At 44.2% G+C, this 18,618-nt stretch overlaps 1 protein-coding gene across 2 annotated transcripts in view; it reads right to left on the bottom strand.

Moving 5' to 3' along the window:
* Positions 1-16,301, bottom strand: part of MYT1 (myelin transcription factor 1) — a 345,874-nt gene extending 329,573 nt beyond the window's left edge. For both annotated transcript variants that reach the window (XM_033914908.1, XM_033914909.1), the window contains exon 1: positions 16,102-16,301. The gene's annotated coding sequence lies outside the window, so the exon portion shown is untranslated. The remainder of the gene's footprint in view (positions 1-16,101) is intronic.
* Positions 16,302-18,618: the final 2,317 nt, after the last annotated feature.

Below are 18,618 nucleotides of genomic sequence, written 5' to 3'. Positions count from 1 at the left end.
CTTATAGCCAACCAAGGGACCCGACACGGTCCGTGTTTCGGATAACACGCCTTCCTCAGGGGTCCATGGTGGTTAAGGTATAAAGCAAACTGCGTAAAAGATAACAAACACACGCCAATCACGATCAAATGGGGTCAAGCAAGTCTTACACAATGGTAAAAAAGGTTACTCCACAGTGAGCTGCAGGCTGAAATAGAGATCTACCAGTGATGTGGGCGTAGCCGATTGGTTGGTGTGCTGGTAGATCTCTATTTCAGCCTGCAGCTCACTGTGGAGTAACCTTTTTTACCATTGTGTAAGACTTGCTTGACCCCATTTGATCGTGATTGGCGTGTGTTTGTTATCTTTTACGCAGTTTGCTTTATACCTTAACCACCATGGACCCCTGAGGAAGGCGTGTTATCCGAAACACGGACCGTGTCGGGTCCCTTGGTTGGCTATAAGGTTGTATATGTTACTGCATTTACTAATAAACAACGCCTGCATCTTGTACATTGTCTGCAGTCTGTTTGTTGTTTTCTGGTTGCTGTTGTTTACTGCAGACTACGTTGGATTTTCTTTCTCCCTTTTGTGCACCATACGTCTATCAGACATAGCAAAACCACAAGCTGTTCACCCCACAGTAGCAAGCACTGCAGCAACTGTAGCCCTACAGAAAGAAAATGGAGGAGCTGTAGGACTTTAAGAGATGAGCAGAACAGTAGCTTTCTTATTTAGTTGGTACCATGATTATTTTTGACTCCTTGCTGCTGAATTCATACTTTTTCCAACTACTGGAAGCACTTAGAAGTTCTACTCCTGCTCGTGGAATTACCTTTCTGTGGCAACAGCGAGTCGCTCCGAAAAGAGTTCCGAGACCAGGCACATTCAGCTCATTGGCTTGTTGTGTGAGACAGTGTTGAGAGGACAGATGCTGTGGGTAGGAGATATATACATGTGCTCTGGAACAAACTGAAAATATCTTTCATTGTGTAATGCTTCAATTGTACTCCTTGAGCAGGCTGGACACAAAGAAACCAATATGTTACTGGAATTATCCCAGCAGAAGCTTAACTAGGTGCACTGTGTGACCAGTGGTAAGCATGGAGATCCTGTGTGTTTAGGGAATAGGAGACATTCCTTAGGAAACAGACTCTAAGATCTGTGGCACAACACACTATCCAGTGACTAGATTTTAACAGAAAACATAAAGCCAAAGGGGTTGATATTCAATAGGGTTTAACTGGGCAGGAGAGAGTTCCAGATATTCAGGAGCACTTAAACACCAAATATCCCTGTTCACTGGTTAGGAGTGAGAATGAGACAGAGCATCAAATTACAAGGGGCCGCTGAAAAATTCTCAGCCCAACCAAGAAGAGAATGATGTGGAGCCATGAAACTTGCAAGTTTTCATTTCAGTGAGACCAATGCATCTAGTAAATGGGCACAAGTACAGGGAAACCAAGCCTTTGTGACATCACTGATAAAGTGGCTCTTAGGCTTTGATGGAATGAGACATTATGACATCACAATAGGAGGGACTGACGAAAAGTTCTCAGCCCAACCAAGAAGAGAATGATGTGCAGCCATGAAAATTACAAATTATTCCATACTTTTCTTGACACTTGCTGGTAATCCCTTCTTTGAAATCCATTAATACCCGTAGGCAATACATCTCTGTCGTCACTCCACAACTGTGGAATTCCCTTCCCATAAAAAGGGAAGAATGTCTTATAGACAGATTCAAAAGCAAATTGAAATGCTCTCTTTTTAAAGATGCTTTTAATTGCTAATTTTTCTTTTGGAATTTTATTACTATTTTAATTTTTACAAGACCTATACGTGGTCTTTTCCCCCCTATCGTTTTACCCCTATTTGTCTCCTTTACTGTCAAATATTGTAGTTCCTCCCCTATTTTCATGTTGGATCTGTTTTGTTTTATTGTCTGACTTATGTTAATAATGTCGTCTCCCCATACTGAGAAATGTACTACATATTTTTAGATTTGTTCATCGCTTTGTATTACAATTAAGCGATCGATCAAATTTTATTAAAACTTAAAACTTGAAACTTGAATAACTTGTAAGTTTCATGGCTCCACATCATTTTCTTCTTGGTTGGGCTGAGAATTTTTCAGCGACCTCTTGTAGATGGTTAACGGTGATATTCAGTCCACTAACTAGCTAAGTAAGTGCATAAAGTTAGGACAGCATGCAGAGCATTATTAATTCATCGAGGGCTCCTAGGCCCAAAATACACAGGGCTCCCTGTCCCGTCCCACCATGTGTCCAGGCGGAAACAGGAAGCTGCGTCAGAGGGAAGCTTTGGGCAAGCAGCACCACTTGCATAATTACAGTTCCCGTTGCCTTTCTTGCCCGTGTTGCTTGCTTGTCTTACTTTCTGTCGATGGGGGGGAGGGGGGGAGGCCGCGTTGTTGATCGTTGCCGATCGATGCTGGAGGGGCCCATCGCCGTTTGTAAAAAACAATGTTGATGCTCTCCTTCATCGGGCCCCCCTGACCATATCGGGCCCTAGGCATGTGCCTACTGGGCCTATTGGTTAATCCTGCCCTGACAGCATGTGAAGTGGAAGATGAGTGGTGTGCTAATAGAGGTCCCCTTGATACAGCCCGGTGGTAAAATATGATGTCATGTCGGGAGTGCCCTGTTTAAACCCCGGAGTAAAGGAAAAAAGTTTAAAAGATGAGTGGTTAAAATATTATTTTGCACGGAGACTATGAAAATGTTTAACTATGCTTAAAAATAAATTATTTGGATTATTGTTGGACTTATGAAAAACTTGGCTAAAAGATCCCTCAGTGTTAACTTTTGCTTTCCTGAGGTTAGCCGCTGAAGTCCACTGAATAATCCTATAAGATAATGAGGGGTGAAGAGGATTATTGTGTGGTTGGTATTTTGATTTTCCTCATCACTAAAGATTTTCTTATTGAAAGTACCTGTGAAATTATTTTATAAAAGAAACATAGGCACTTATGTGTGATATAAAATGGGCTTTCAGGGTTACCCCTAACAACACACACATGCCCAGGCAGACGTTAACACATGTTCCAAAGAAATTATGGTGATCCGTCAAAAGCGTGCTGGACTTTGGCACGCCGACAATTGCATGCAAGACATATGTGCGCCACCGGTCCCACCGCTTTAAATCCGTACCGTTAGCGCTCTGAGGGGGTGGGGGTGGGAAACCCCCCACTACATGCACGTCTTCACGCTGCCATTGGGGTGTGTGGGGGGGGGGAACCCCCCCACACACTACACTGAAAAACTGCCAAGCACCGAAAACTGAAAGGAAAACAAAAGTTTTCAGTGTACTTGGGGGGATCCCCCCAAACCAGTCCCCAACGGCAGTGCGAGGACTTCTACATGTACATGGGGGTTCCCCCCTCACAGCGGTAATGGTAAGGCTTTAATGCGGCGGGACTGGCGGCGCGCATATGTTTTGCATGCATTTGTCAGTGTGCCTTTTTCGGAGCGCATTTGTCCAGCACTCAGTTGTTACGGTACCGAAATGATAAATGTGTGTATACACTCTACAAGCAGTGGTGTAGTAAGGGGGGATCCACCCAGGGGCACCGTCTGGGTGGGGCCATCGGCCCCCCTGTCCTCTCCACTCCAGGGCTCATTCCCCACTCCTGCAAGGGCATGACCCTTCCCTCTTTAATGTTCCCAATGTGAGCAGAAACCCCAATCTGCTGCTCGTGCCAGCGTCAGATCTTCCTCTGATGTCACTTCCTGGACCTGCACCTAGGAAGTGATATCAGAGGAAGAGCTGATGCTGGTATGAGCAGCAGTTTGAGATTGCTGCTCGTACAAGGAATGTTGAATAAGTACGGGGGAAGGGAAGAAGTGTGTAAGGAAGGAGGGGTAGGGAAGAAGCGGATGGAGGTGGGGGGGGATGGCGAAGAGGGCAGGGGAGAGGTGCCACCACCCCGAGCACCTCTCACCCTTATTATGCCACTGTCTACAAGAGTGATTCTATAAAAAGTTGCTTACATTTATTTCTAAAATTTGTATCCTGCTTATTAACTAGGCAGGTTACAAAACACATACATAAAATCATACTGCTTCTCATACATACAAAAAGACAAATAAATATTATAGTAGATAATCAGACCTCACGATATGCCTTAGCAAACAAAAAGGCTTTCAAGTTCTTCTTACAATTGCCTAAATCTTGAAGTAGATGCAGTCCATTTAATAAGCTCAGTGTATGACAATGGTGCTTAGTTGTAAATGCAGAACGTAATTGACTCCTCAAAAGCACAATTAGTTGTGCGCTTAAATATACTGAATACTGACATTTAGATTCCTAACCCTCCCTTTTACAAAACCGCATCAGAAGCTTTCAGTGCCAGCCAGCACGCTGAATGTTCCGCATTGCTCCAATGGTCATAGAGTTCCCGTGAGCATCAGAGCAGCATAGAGCATTCAGCGCACCGGCCAGTGCTAAAAACCTCTTGAGCAGTTTCATAAAAGGGGGAATAAGGGTACCCTTTACCTACAAAATGTCATTTGGGCATCTAATTGGTACTCTATAAATACTAAATAGATGGCCAAATGGCATAGTGTGTGTTTGGAAGGGGTATTCACATGGGTAGGGCAAGCTTTTAGGCTGGCAATATACAGAATACTGTAGGTTGCTGCCCATGTTCTTGCTATATTTAGGGGTTCATAGACAACGGCGCAAAAGACAAAAGCGTGTGCCGACAATTGAGCACAGCGCGCGCTACTGCGCCGCTCTAAATTACAGTTTTTAGGTGCTCCGATGGGGGTTTTGTTGGGGAACCCCCCCAGTTTACTTAATAGACATCGCGCCGGCGTTATGGGGGGTTTGGGGGGTTGTAACCCTCCACATTTTACTGTAAACTGAACTTTTCACTAAAAACAGGGAAAAAGTGAAGTTTTCAGTAAAATGTGGGGGTTACAACCCACCACACCCCCCACAACGCCCCCACAACGCGGCGCGATGTCTATTAAGTAAAGTGGGGGGTTCCCCCCCACGGCCCCCCGTCGGAGCACTAAAAACAGTAATTTAGAGCAGCGCAGCGGGGCGCGCCTTTGTCCCAGCGCGCTTTTGACCTGACACCATATTTAGGCACTCCCATTTATGCCAGGTCTGTGGCAGGTATAAACGTGGGTGGCTAACATACATTAGTGCTGAATAGTTCTCAGCCCAACCAAGAAGAGAATGATGTGGCCCTTGACACGATTCCTCATAGAAGGCTCTTGAATAAACTTGACAAGCTGAAGTTAGGACCCAAAGTGGTGAACTAGATTAGAAACTGGATGTCGGACAGACGCCAGAGGGTGGTGGTTAATGGAATTCGCTTGGAGGAAGGAAAGGTGAGTAGTGGAGTCCCTCAGGGTTCGGTGCTGGGGCCAATCCTGTTCAATATGTTTGTGAGTGACATTGCTGAAGGGTTAGAAGGAAAGGTTTGCCTTTTGCGGATGATACCATTATTTGTTTCAGAGTAGACACTGAAAAGGGAGTGGAAAATATGAAAAAGGATCTGCAAAAGTTAGAGGAATGGTCTAATATCTGGCAACTAAAATTCAATGCAAAGAAATGCATAGTAATGCATTTGGGGATTAGAAATCGGAAGGAGGAATATGTGCTGGGAGGTAAGAAGCTGATATGCACGGATGGGGAGAGGGATCTTGGGGTGAAGATCTTAAAGCAAAAAAACAGTGTGACCAAGGCGGTGGCTGTTGCCAGAAGGATGCTAGGCTGTATAAAGAGAGGCATAGTCAGTAGAAGGAAGAAGGTGTTGATACCCCTGTACAGGTCACTGGTGAAGCCCCACTTGGAGTATTGTGTTCAATTTTGGAGTCCGTATCTGGCAAAGGACATAAGAAGACTTGAAGTGGTCCAGAAGAAGGTGACAAAATGGTAGGAGGTTTGCACCAAAAGACATATGAAGAGAGACTGGAAGCCCTGAATATGTACAGTATACCCTAGAGCAGGGGTAGGCAATTCCGGTCCTCGAGAGCCAGAGCCAGGTCAGGTTTTCAGGATATCCACAATAAATATGCTTGAGACAGATTTGCATCTCAAGGAGGCAGTGCATTCAAATCCATCTCATACATATTCATTGAGGATATCCTGAAAACCTGGCCTGGCTCCAGCTCTCGAGGACCGGAATTGCCTACTCCTGCCCTAGAGGAAAGGAGGGACAAGGGAGATATGATTCAGATGTTCAAGTACTTCAAAAGGTATTAATGTAGAACAAAAACTATTGCAGAGAAAGGAAAATGGTAAAACTAGAGGGCATAATTTGAGGTTGAGGAGTGGTAGATTCAAGGGTAATGTTAGGAAATTCTTCTTTATGGAGAGGGTGGTTGTTGCTTGGAATGTGCCCCCGTGGGAAGTGGTGGAGAGGAAAACAGTGACAGAGCTCAAAAATGAGTGGAATGAACACAGAGGACCTCTAATCAGAAAATAATGGTATATATTGAAGAACTAAGGCCAGTACTGGGCAGACTTGCACGGTCTGTGTCCCGTATATGGCCAGTGAGTTGAGGATGGGCTGGGGAGGGCTTCAACGGCTGAGATGGTTTAGATGGGCTGGAGTGAGCTTTGATGGAGACTTCAGTAGATAGAACCTAAGCACAATACTGGGCAGAGCTCTGGGTTTCTGGCCCAGAAATATCTAGGGGAAAGGACAATTCAAATTAAATAAGATGGACTGGATGGACCATTCAGGTCTATATCTGTCATAAGTTACTATGTTACTATATGGTTCAATCAATGATCTGAAACAATGTCAAAAACCATAGAATTTTGTTTCTGCAAATTGGCAATAATGAAATAAGATACTCTTTTCAGCTACAGTGGCAAAATAAGGCTCAGAATTTAGGAGGTTGGATGGTTGGGCTGATAACGTTTCAGCACCCCCTCGTAGAATTGCTCGCTATATATTTTATAAAGAACAAGCATACATCACAACTCCATCTCTATTCCACCCAAACTAGGTGCAACATTGCTTAAAAGTAGAAAGGTGTAGGGAGGGGGGAATTTTATTATTACATGTTTTATATGATGATGGTATATAAGGGTGGGTGGGATGGGAAAGGGGAAGGGATATGTTTTTATGTAATATATGAATGATTGTTTGTAAGTGAGGAAGTAAATGTTAATCTGAATGAATATTTTAAACACTTAATGTAATTATGAAAATGAATAAAGAATATAAAAAAAAAAAAAGTAGAAACAATATTGCAATGCTCCCACTATTCATGTCGACACCCATGCACAAATTTCTAACAGCCACTTTCGGCATATGATACATGATTTGCATGCACTATAAAGTTCACCTAAAGTTGGGTGCCTACATCTGCACTCCTAGCCAATATAGGTGCCTAACTTGATTAAAGGGCTTAATCGGAACTGATAACTGGCACGTTAATACCTCATAATTGCCGATAATTGGACTTAATTGAAATTTAAATGCCCAACAAAAAAATGTGATGCTATAAAAAGTAGGAGCATAGTATGAAGCATCTACCTAAAATTGGGCATGGTTAGGGGGCGGATCATGGGTGTGTCTTTGTGTTACGCACAGGCCAAGAAAATCCTGGCATCAACACAGTATGCCTAAAAGTTAGAATGCTTAGTGACACCTAACGGGTTCATAGACAAAAGCGTGCGACGACAAAGGTGTGACAACAACCCAGCGCAGACAACTGAGCGCAAGGTGAAAGCGTGCCGAAAAACAGTATTTTAAGGGGCTCTGACGGGGGGGGTGTTGGTGGGGAACCCCCCCCCCCCCCACTTTACTTAACAGAGATTGCGCCGGAATTGTGGGGGGTTTGGGGGGTTGTAACCCCCCTCATTTACTGGAGCCCTTTAAAATACTGTTTTTCTTCGGTGCGCTTCCGCCTTGCGCTGAGTTGTCTGTGCTGGGTTGTCGGCGCGCCTTTGTCGGCGCGCGCTTTTAACCTGTCACCCACCTAATGCTGCTTATGTGGCGCTAAGTGTGATTCTATAAAGTGCGCCTAACTCTTATAGAATCACATTTAGTGCTGCACCAGTTGGCATCAATTTTTAGGCAACATATAAAGTATCGGGCCTCAATGTTGGGGTGTTTTTTTTTTATTATTGCTATACCACTTTTACTGTCAAACAGAAATAAGCAGCTCAAGGGTAAATGAGTAACAGAAAAAGAACTCCATTAACTCATAGGAAGGAGAAAGCAATCATACCAGATAAACAATAATGCCATCAGGGAGAAATGGGAAACCAACAGATGTCCGTCCAAGGCCAGACTCAAGAGGAAAAAGCTTGCTTGAATAGCCATGTCTTTAGTAAAATCATAAAGGTTCCGATTGATCGTTCGGAACGCATATTTCGTGGCATATGGTCCCAAAGAGAGGGTGCCACAAAAAAAGAAAGTGCTGTAGCGGGTAGATTCCAATTGTGCCTGGCATGGTCCAGAAGAAGGTGACTGATAATGTGGAAGGGTGTCAGGTCAAAGGCGCGCCTGGACAAAGGTGCGCGCAGACAATTGAGCGCAGAGCGGAGGTGCACGCCGCAGAAAATTACTGTTTTTATGGCTCCGACGGGGGGAGCGTGGGGGGGAACCCCCCACTTTAATTAATAGAGATCGCGCTGCATTGTGGGGGCATTGTGGGGGGGGGGTGGAGGGTTGTAACCCCCCACATTTTACTGAAAACTTCACTTTTTCCCTGTTTTTAGGGAAAAAGTTAAGTTTACAGTAAAATGTGGAGGGTTACAACCCCCCAAACCCCCCACAACGCCGAAGCGATCTCTATTAAGTAAATTGGGGGGGGCTCCCCAACAAAAACCCCCATCGGAGCCCCTAAAAACTGTAATTTTCTTCAGCGCGCGCCTCCGTCTTGCGCTCAGTTGTCGGCGCGCGCCTTTGTCTTTCGCGGGGTTGTCTATGAACCATGTGGAAGCTGTGACCGATAATGTGGAAGCTATGTGGTCTATCTTGAAATCTACCCTACACGTAGCAACAAACCGCTACATAAAATCAGTAAGTAAACAGCGAAGAAATAATAAACCCCAATGGTTCACTGCAGAGATCCCAGACCTCGTTAAAGAAAAGAAACGAGCATTTATTTTCTACAAACACTCGCAGAAAAGGAGGGCAAAATAGAATATATGATGGTCATCTAGGGACCTTAAGGTTCATGCAGGAGAGTAAGGTAGGGACAGTGAGGACAGGTATTTTGGAGTGCCTTGGTGAAAGATTTTAAAAGCTAGTAAGAGGGTTTTAAACTAGATATGGTAGGTGTTTGATGCATTTCCCCTCAAAGTAAACATTTAAATGCAGGTTCAGGAATTAAAGTAAATGGCACCTGAAGTTAGGCATCGGTAGGTTTCCTACCGGTGCCTAATTTAAGTGCAAAACATTGGTTTTAATAAAATAGTGTTTAAAAAAAATGTAGATGCAAAAAAAAAAAAAAAAAGGCACCTGCATCATGGCTATGGAAGTGTTTTATGATGTCTAATGCCACTGTAGTCATGGATAACGCCAGAAGTAGCATTAGGTATTGTAAAGCAGCTCCATAGCCATAATTCACATGACAGGTAGGTGTCAGACATGTAGACCTTGAAAATCCTGGCCTACATTTCCAGTGCCCACTTTTCAAGAAGTTGCAGTTCTATAAAATGGTGTCGTTGCATGATTGACAAGTGATTGGCGGCCATTTTTTAGGTGGCCACAGCTGACAGTGCCACTTATAGAATCCGGGCCTGTAACTCATAAACCACTTTTTCTCCATTTTGGAAAGTACTGATGAACTCTGGTTGCATCTGGAGGGCCACTGAGCATGCGCAGATGACATCACACACATCCACGCATACTCCAGGCCCTCCAGACACAGCTGGAGCTTGTCTGGGAGAAGAGAGGAGGCTTTGTGGGGGTGGGACTTGGGGTGGAATGGGCCAAGGCTGAAGGCAGAACTGGGCGGAGCTGGAAGCAGAATAGGGCGGAGTCATGTATCTGGGTTTCCAGGAGAAAAATATGGTAACCCTACTCAGAATTAGTATTATCTAAAATACTACAATATTAAATAATCCTTCTAGGGCACAAAACCTCAGTGTGCTCCATAGTAGCTTGCACTGTAACCAACATATGGTAACAAAATTTTTCAACAGAGTTACTGGGCCCATTATTCAAAAAATACAGAGCTCCTAAATTAATGCTCCTAAGTTAGGGAAGGTGTGGCTCACTGGCAGAGCTGCTGTCTCTGCACCCAGAGGTTGTGAGATCAAATCTAGTGCTGCTCCCTGGGGCAAGTCACTTAATCCTAGAGTGTCCACTGCTTTGAATGTCAGCTATGAAATGCCAAAGCCACAAAAAGGCAGAATGCAAGTCCCCATTCCCTTAAATTTGTGCCTTATTTTCAGCCAGGGTTTCCAGTTGAAAATTCATCTTAATTTAGGAGCTAAAAACTTATGCTCATAAATTTAGACCTATCGTTCCTTTCCCTAGATTATGAGCCTAATTTATGAGCCTAGTAGTGAAAATCAGTGCTAAGCTCCTCATTTCTTTTCCCTGCCCTAAATCAGCCCCTGTTGCCACCCACATTATATGCTCTTAAATTTAGGATTTTGGTGAAATTTTGAGTAAAAATGTACCAAGTAGAGAACAAAAAACTCGCTTCGAGAAACAAGCGGGCATACAAACAAAAAGAGGCAAGTGAGATGTCTAATCCAACCAGAAATCGTTACATTTATTTAGTCCATAAAAAAGTTCAACATAAATAATCAATCTCTTAACAACTCAAAGAAATTTACAAACTACTCCCTAAACACTTCTAATATCCGGACAAACCATTTGTAATCCGCCTTGAACTGCAAGGTAATGGCGGAATAGAAATCCCTAATATAATGTAATGAAGTCCCAACTAGGATCCCAGTTTCGGCTAGGCCTTTATCAGGGGACTAGTAAGGTATTGAAATAACATAAAAACCATGTATAAATGCATAATGACACAAAGCAAAGAGTGGATATGTCCTAATAAGATTAGTGAACACTATTTATTCCACAAACGTACTTTATTCATCAAATAATTGAACAATTCAAACTCAATGACTTGACATGTACATGTTTCGGCCTCAACCGGCCTGCCTCAGGAGTCTTAAGAATCTTGTGGGTGAAACAAACCCACAAATGCACAAACTTCCGTGATGTTGATAAATATGATTCTATGAAATCTAACACATGCAGGGATCAAAACTTGTCAGAATGAGCTAAACACATATAAAATAACATTAAAACTATATATAAACCAAATGTACATTATACCTATTATTTAAAAGATATACTCTCCCTTTTTATTAAACTGCAATAGCAGTTATTAGTGCAGGGAGCCGCGCTGAGAGTTCCACGCTGCTCCCAACACTCATAGGAGCATTCAGCGCGGCTCCCTGCACTAATAACCGTGATCACAGTTTAGTAAAAGGAGGGGATAGAGATCAAATATAATAAAGACCATCCATGATTCAAGAAATATGCCATAAAATATATAAACATTTGAAAACAAAATTTTGTAAATAAAGGAATATAGAAACAATGGAAATAAAATATTAAAAATAAATATGCAAGGAAAAGAATGAAACTAAAAACCAGTCATTAAAACAAGTGTAAATAAGACATCCGTAAAGACCATAAATCATAAAGAATAGATACAATGCCCCAGTGTGTACTGGTGCAAGCCTGTCTCTATAACTAATAAATATAGATGAAAAAAATTGAGACACTAAATGAAAGATTTTGTGTGAACTCTGGCCTGGAGACCAATGGATACTAACATAATTGAGTCTACTGTGCCATAAAAGGCGACGCCTGAATGACGTATTATGGTGAAGGTAGTACTAATAACATGCAAATAGCAGGACAAGAAGGTAAAACACATGCAGTGCTCTAACACAATGTTCTTCAACCTTTTTACACGTATGGACCGGTGGAAATAAAATAATTATTTCGTGGACCGGCAAACTACTAAGACTGAAATTTTTTAAAAAACCATCACCGCCCCGTCCCCGCGAGCTCAGTCCCACAAACCATCTGATCCCATCCGCACAAGCCTCAAATAGTTATGATTTTATATTGAACATATTTTATTAAAGTATAAAAAGAAACAGTATTCTATACAATTGTCATTTTATAAATACAAATAATACAGGGCAAAGATCAACAAAACCCCTGTCTCCCCTCCCCTTCACATATATCCCCTCTACTATCAAGAAAACTGAATAAGCCAAATTATTACAGAATGCTACACAAATATCATGTAACAGAATACCACAGTCACACATGACAGGAATGGTGTTAGGGGAGTGGAACTTGGGCAACTGCCCCCTGGTCAGAGAGAGCTCTAAGCCAGCTGGAAGCTAAAGAAGCACTGCCTGGGCTTTGCACTCCCCAGTTATGTCTAGCAAGATACATATTTCAAATCTGATATATTTGAATCACAAGATAGAAATAAAATTATTTTTTCTACCTTTTGTCGTCTCTGGTTTCTGCTTTCATTGCCTTTTCACTCTTTTCCATCCAGCATCTGCCCTAAGAACATAAGAATTGCAACTGCTGGGTCAGACCAGTGGTCCATCATGCCCAGCAGTCCGCTCACACTGTGGCCCTCTGGTCTAAGACCAGCACCCTAACTGAGACTAACCCTACCAGCGCACGTTCTTGTTCAGCAGGAACTTGTCTAACTTTGTCTTGAATCCTTGGAGGGTGTTTTCCCCTATAACAGCCTCTGGAAGAGCATTCCAGCTTTCTACCACTCTCTGGGTGAAGAAGAAGTTCCTTACGTTTGTACAGAATTTATCCCCTTTCAACTTTAGAGAGTGCCCTCTCGTTCTCCCTACCTTGGAGAGAGTGAATAGTGTCTTTCTCTACTAAGTCTATTCCCTTCAGTATCTTGAATATTTCGATCATGTCCCCTCTTAATCTCTTCTGTTCGAGGGAGAAGAGGCCCAGTTTCTCTAATCTTTTGCTGTAGGCCAGCTCCTCCAACCCCTTAACCATCTTAGTCGCTCTTCTCTGGACCATTTCGAGTAGTACCGTGTCCTTCTTCATGTACGGTGACCAGTGCTGGATGCAGTACTCCAGGTGAGAGCGTACCATAGATTGGTACAGTGGCATGATAACCTTCTCTGTCTCTTCAGTCCAGCATCTGCTCCTTCCATTCACTGTCTGTCTTTCCCTGCCATCTCTCCTCCTGACCCCCCCCTCCCAATTTAGACTGGCATCCATCATCTTCCTTCTCTTCCCCTCATGGTCTGGCATCTCTGTCCTTCCCTCCCCCCTGTGGTTTTTAGCATCTCTCTCTTCTCATTTCCTCCACTCAGATCTGATATCGTTCTCTGTTCTCTCTTCCCTTTTCTTCTCTGGTCTTCCTTCTCTATTTTCTGCCTCCATCTAAATTAAATTCTTTCTTACTATTTAGTTCCCTCTTTTCACTGTGTCTACCCACAGCTTGTCACCCCTTTCCCTCACCCCTCCATTATCTTACTAATTTCTTCCCCTTTATTTATCTCCTCCTTCCATCCAGTATGTGTTCTTTCCCCACTTCCATTCAGCATCTGCTCTCCTCTCTCAGCTGACATCCATCTGCCTTCTGCTCTCTCTCCCTTCTTCTCACTTCCATCATCTGTCCCCTTCTCTCTCTCATCTCCTCCATTCCATCATCTGCCCCTTCTCTCTCTCTCTCTCTCTCCCCCCCCCCCAACTTCCATCATCTGCCCCCTTCCCCTCACCTTTGCGGGTCACTTTCTTTCCCCTGAGGGTGGCTCATGTCAGAGGGGAAGCTTTGGCCAAACAGAACCGCTTGCAAGGAACAGTGGAACTTACTTGATGTCGATGCTGGGGCCCGTTGCCGTTTGAAGAAAAAAAAGGGACCTGCAAAGGTGAGAGGAAGGGAAACCTCTAGGACAGCTGCTCTTTGCCCTCCTTCAACGGCCCAAGAGTCTTTAGGCAAGTGGCAGCTCTGTGTGCTTTTAACTTCGGCACAGAGCTGCCCCTAAGCAGTAGTTTAGCGCGGTTTCATGAGGCAGCCTCGGGGTCTTTGCTAGGCCGGCCCACATCGCATCATCGAAGCGGGCCGGCCTAGCAAAGGCCCCAAGGCTGCCTCATGAAACCGCGCTAAACTACTGCTTAGGGGCAACTCTGTGCCGAAGTTAAAAGCACACAGAGCTGCTGCTGCTAGTCTGGAGGTGTGGAGACAAGGCAGGAGGCATGCGCGGTGGAAGGCAGGAGTCCCAGCACAGCCATGGCAACAGGAAGTTGCAAGTCAGCTGACGCCAGCACCTTTCGTTTCGGCGGGGACCCGAATCCTTCGCAGACCGGCAAGATTTTTTTGCGAACAGACACCGGTCCACGGACCAGCGGTTGAAGAACTGTGCTCTAACAGACCAAACTATCAATATAGGATGACGCTGACACGCTGAGTAAAAATGTTTGCTGTCCATCCTAGTAAGTTTTCAGAGGCCAATTTCTGAGAATAACTCTCAAAGGCCCCCTTTTACAAAAGCGATGACTGCGGCCGGCTGCGGTAATTGCTCTGACACCCATAGGGATTCAGTGGGCATTGGGCACACAGAAGCCCCTACCATGCCTTTGTAAAAGGGGGGGGGGGGGTGTGAGGAAGAGATTAGGAGCATAAATCCTTTGAATATCATGCACATTATATCCATCTGTGATATCTTCACCTGTGCAACATAAATACCTTTTGGTGTTTGGTGGCTTTTGTAAATCTGAACCCTCAAAGGCCCTTGTGCTGAAGGGTCCTTCAGCTGTACAAAGCTAAATATAATTTAAGAAGTTTCTCTAGCCACACATGATATCTTGTTGCTGTATTAACTATTTGATTCTGTTAATATTAAGTGCAGATATATATTAATTATATATATGTAAAGTTTCAGTAGGAAATCTGTGAAAATATCCACGCATGATCAGAGAAATGAAATCCATATTCAAAAAGAAGGTGGTTGAGAAGTACAGCCTCACCCTGGAACCATCCGGCTCATTTTCAGCAAAATGGAGACAATTTTCAAACAGCCTACATGTTTGCAAAGCTTCTAATGCAACTCCATTTCACAGAGTTTAAAGCAGAAATTAACCTGCATTGTTTCTCTTTGATAATTTTGTAAATGCAAAATGGCATGTGTTAAAAGCACCTGTTTCCACATGAAGCAGCGAAAAGGCACAAAACTTTGCACATCCATTTGAAAATCAAATATTCATGAAAGGCTTCCCACCTCCATCTCTGCACACTCACAGGACTAAAGAGCACTGAGGAGGCCATTTTACCTGAGTAAAATTGCCCTCTTAATTCACCATACCTTCTTTCCCATTCTGTGTCCATGAGAAATGACCATCCCAAATAAGGCCATACGTGAAAGGAAAGGGAAAGGAGATGGGATATAAGAACATAAGAATTGCTACTGCTGGGTCAGACCAGTGGTCCATTGTGTAGTAGCCACACTGCAGCCCCAGGCTGGGACTCAGCAGTGCTCTCAGTGGCTACCTACAAAAAGTGCACTGGTGTGTGACCCGGATTGGAGCCACCCTGCAGGTTTTATCAAGGAACTGGACTCAAACACAAACACGGCTGTAGAATGGCAATATGAAAAAAATTACTATACCAAAATAAAGTCAGACTGTTCCACAAATCAAAATGGCTCCAAGCTTAACAAAATAAACAACTGTCCAAAACAAAAATGGCCAGAGGGAAACTCTGGCAGCCCTCAGGATTTCCTACTTTTACCAAAGATTTTTTTAACCCAAGTCTGCTCCCAAGCAGAGTTCAGTTAAGGGCAGTTCACAACACTCCAAACAGTTTCTGCAAATATTATGCTTTTCCTGCTTTCAATCTTCTTGGTCCCAAACCATAAACCAAAAAGAAACCTCCAGCCTAAGAATGTATCTGGGCTGGGTACAGAGGAGTCCACTAAGTTTGCTTTTCAAAAGCACACAAACAGCTTTCAAAATTCCCGCCCGGTTGTCAGCAAACTTCTCCCCCACAACTCACTCTGACTTTCACAGGTTAAACAGTCCAGAAAGATGACTGGGAGCAGGTAAAAGAACCCAGTCACAAAAATTAGAAACACACAAAAACTCACAGTCTTTGCTTAGTCCGAGTTGATTGTTACTCCCACCTCCATTGGTTCACTGGCTTCACATACCCCTTCAATAGGAAGCTCCATGGGAGTCTCCTCCTCAGCTGCTGTTAAAACTGGTAAGGTTCCAGTTTCTTCAACCTCCATGGGTGTACAGCCATTACCACTACTTGAACCAGGCAGGTTCTCCTGAGAGGGAGACCTCAGCTTTCTCCCTACCCCCTGCCTAACAGTTTGTTCCAGACTGCTGGCTTTTCTGGGGGAGGGACACGCCCTGCCCTACCTGAGTCAGCAGGGATCTGCTCCTCTCTCTGGCTCCCCCGGTGGTGGCCTAGATAATAGGACTTCTGCTGGCTCTCAGGTCTAGCTTTACCCTCCTGGATCCTAGCTCCACTGTGTTTGTGAGGTTTGTGAAAATTTATCCTAACCTCCGACTCTGAGTGGCTAGTAGGCTAAGGGAGCTCCACATGATGGCGAGGCCGGGCCTTGAGCCCTCCCTTTTTGGGTTTCCTATCTCTTTTCCTACCTACACTCACAGGGACCTTGGCAGGCGTGGAGCCTGACTAGTCACAGTGTCCAGCAGTCCGCTCATGCAGCAGCCCCTAGGTCAAAGACCAGTGTACTAATTGAGTCTAGCCTTACCTGCATATGTTCTGGTTCAGCAGGAACTTGTTTAACTTTGTCTTGAATCCATGTAGGGTGTTTTCCCCTATAACAGCCTCCGGAAGAGCGTTCCAGTTTTCTACCACTTTCTGGGTGAAGAAGAACTTCCTTACATTTGTACAGAATCTATCCCCTGCCTTCCTGGGGTTACAATTAAAACACAGTACATATTATATACAGGTACTTATGAGTACCTGAGCAATGGAGAGAAGTGACTTGCCCAGAGTCACAAGAAGCTGCAGTGGAAGTCAAACCCAGATCCCCCCCACCAGTTCTCAGGTTACTGAACTCACCTTTAGGCTACTCCTCCATTCATACATGGGAGCACAGAACTGAACTATGGAGCCCCTTCACTGCAGCATGGATTTCATTAAGCAGCCTTAGGGCTTTAAGTCGAATTACCATGACTTAAACAGCCCTAAAGCCATTTTTCTATTAAAAAAAAAAGTGCAGTGATATTTAAATTGCTGCGCATTAGTAAATAATGAGAAGCAAATGTCCTAACTATATAAATCTCCTTATATTGGAGATCTGACTTTTAGTGGTAGTTGTGCAAGACTACCACTAAGGGCACCTTTTTGAAGGCAGTGATGGACAGGGTAGGAGCAACCAGGCATGTCTCCTGCCCAAAGTGCCAGAGGATCCCCTGGACATTCAGAAGACCCTGCACTGCCAATGCAAACAGTATGGTGGAGGGAAGGGGGTGCTACTATATTCTGGGGGGTGGGGGCTTGAGTGGGGGAGGGGAAAGGTCTGGGGGGACCCTGAGTTAGTGGTCAGGGAGCATTGGGCTGCAGTGTTGTGGTCCATTGCTAATGGGTCACAGGAATAACACTGCTTACAATTATTCCTCTAATATGAGATTCAGCAACCATCAGAACATGAGAACATAAGAATTGCCGCTGCTGGGTCAGACCAGTGGTCCATCCTGCCCAGCAGTCCACTCACATGGCAACCCTCAGGTCAAAGACCAGTGCTCTAAATGAGTCCAGCCTCACCTGCGTACATTTCAGTTTAGCAGGAATTTGCCAACTTTGTCTTGAAACCCTGGAGAGTGTTTTCCCCTATAACAGATTCCGGAAGAGCGTTCCAGTTTTCCACCACTCTTTGGGTCTCAGAGGTATCGGTAGGAGATAAGCTAGCCTCCAGTGATCATAACATGGTATGGTTCAATCTCAGGAGAGGGTTCACTATATCAAGCATGGCAACAAAAGTTGACTTCAATCGCATGGGAGATTTCGTCCATCGGGCACTACAAAACCAAGCTGTGACCAATAATGTGGAAGCTATGTGGTCTACCTTGAAATCTATCCTGCACGTAGCAACAAACCGCTACATAAAATCAGTAAGTAAACGGCGAAGAAACAATAAACCCCAATGGTTCACCGCAGAGATCTCAGACCTCGTTAAAGAAAAGAAATGAGCATTTATTTCCTACAAACACTCGCAGAAAAGGGAGGACAAAATAGAATATATGGCCAGGTCTACAGTTGTCAAAGCGGAAGTCAGAGAAGCCAAGCTTCGAGTTGAAGAAAACCTAGCAAAGAACATTAAGAAAGGTATATTAGGTATATTAGCGACAGAAAGAGAAACACGGATGGGATAGTACGCCTCAAAAAACCAGACCGAAATTACGTAGAATCAGATTCAGATAAAGCCGAACTACTAAATGAATACTTCTGCTCAGTCTTCACCTGTGAGGCTCCGGGGTAAAGTCCACAGTTGCAGGCTAAGCAAAGCTCGGAAGACCCGTTTCGGAATTTCAAGTTTACACCAGGGGACGTCTACGGCGAACTATCAAGACTCAAGGTGAACAAAGCCATGGGACCGGCTAATCTACACCCCAGAGTGCTCAGG

This window comes from Geotrypetes seraphini, chromosome 11 (assembly GCF_902459505.1).
Source record: "Geotrypetes seraphini chromosome 11, aGeoSer1.1, whole genome shotgun sequence".
NCBI lineage: Eukaryota > Metazoa > Chordata > Amphibia > Gymnophiona > Dermophiidae > Geotrypetes > Geotrypetes seraphini.
This window is presented reverse-complemented; position numbering and strand designations above follow the sequence as displayed.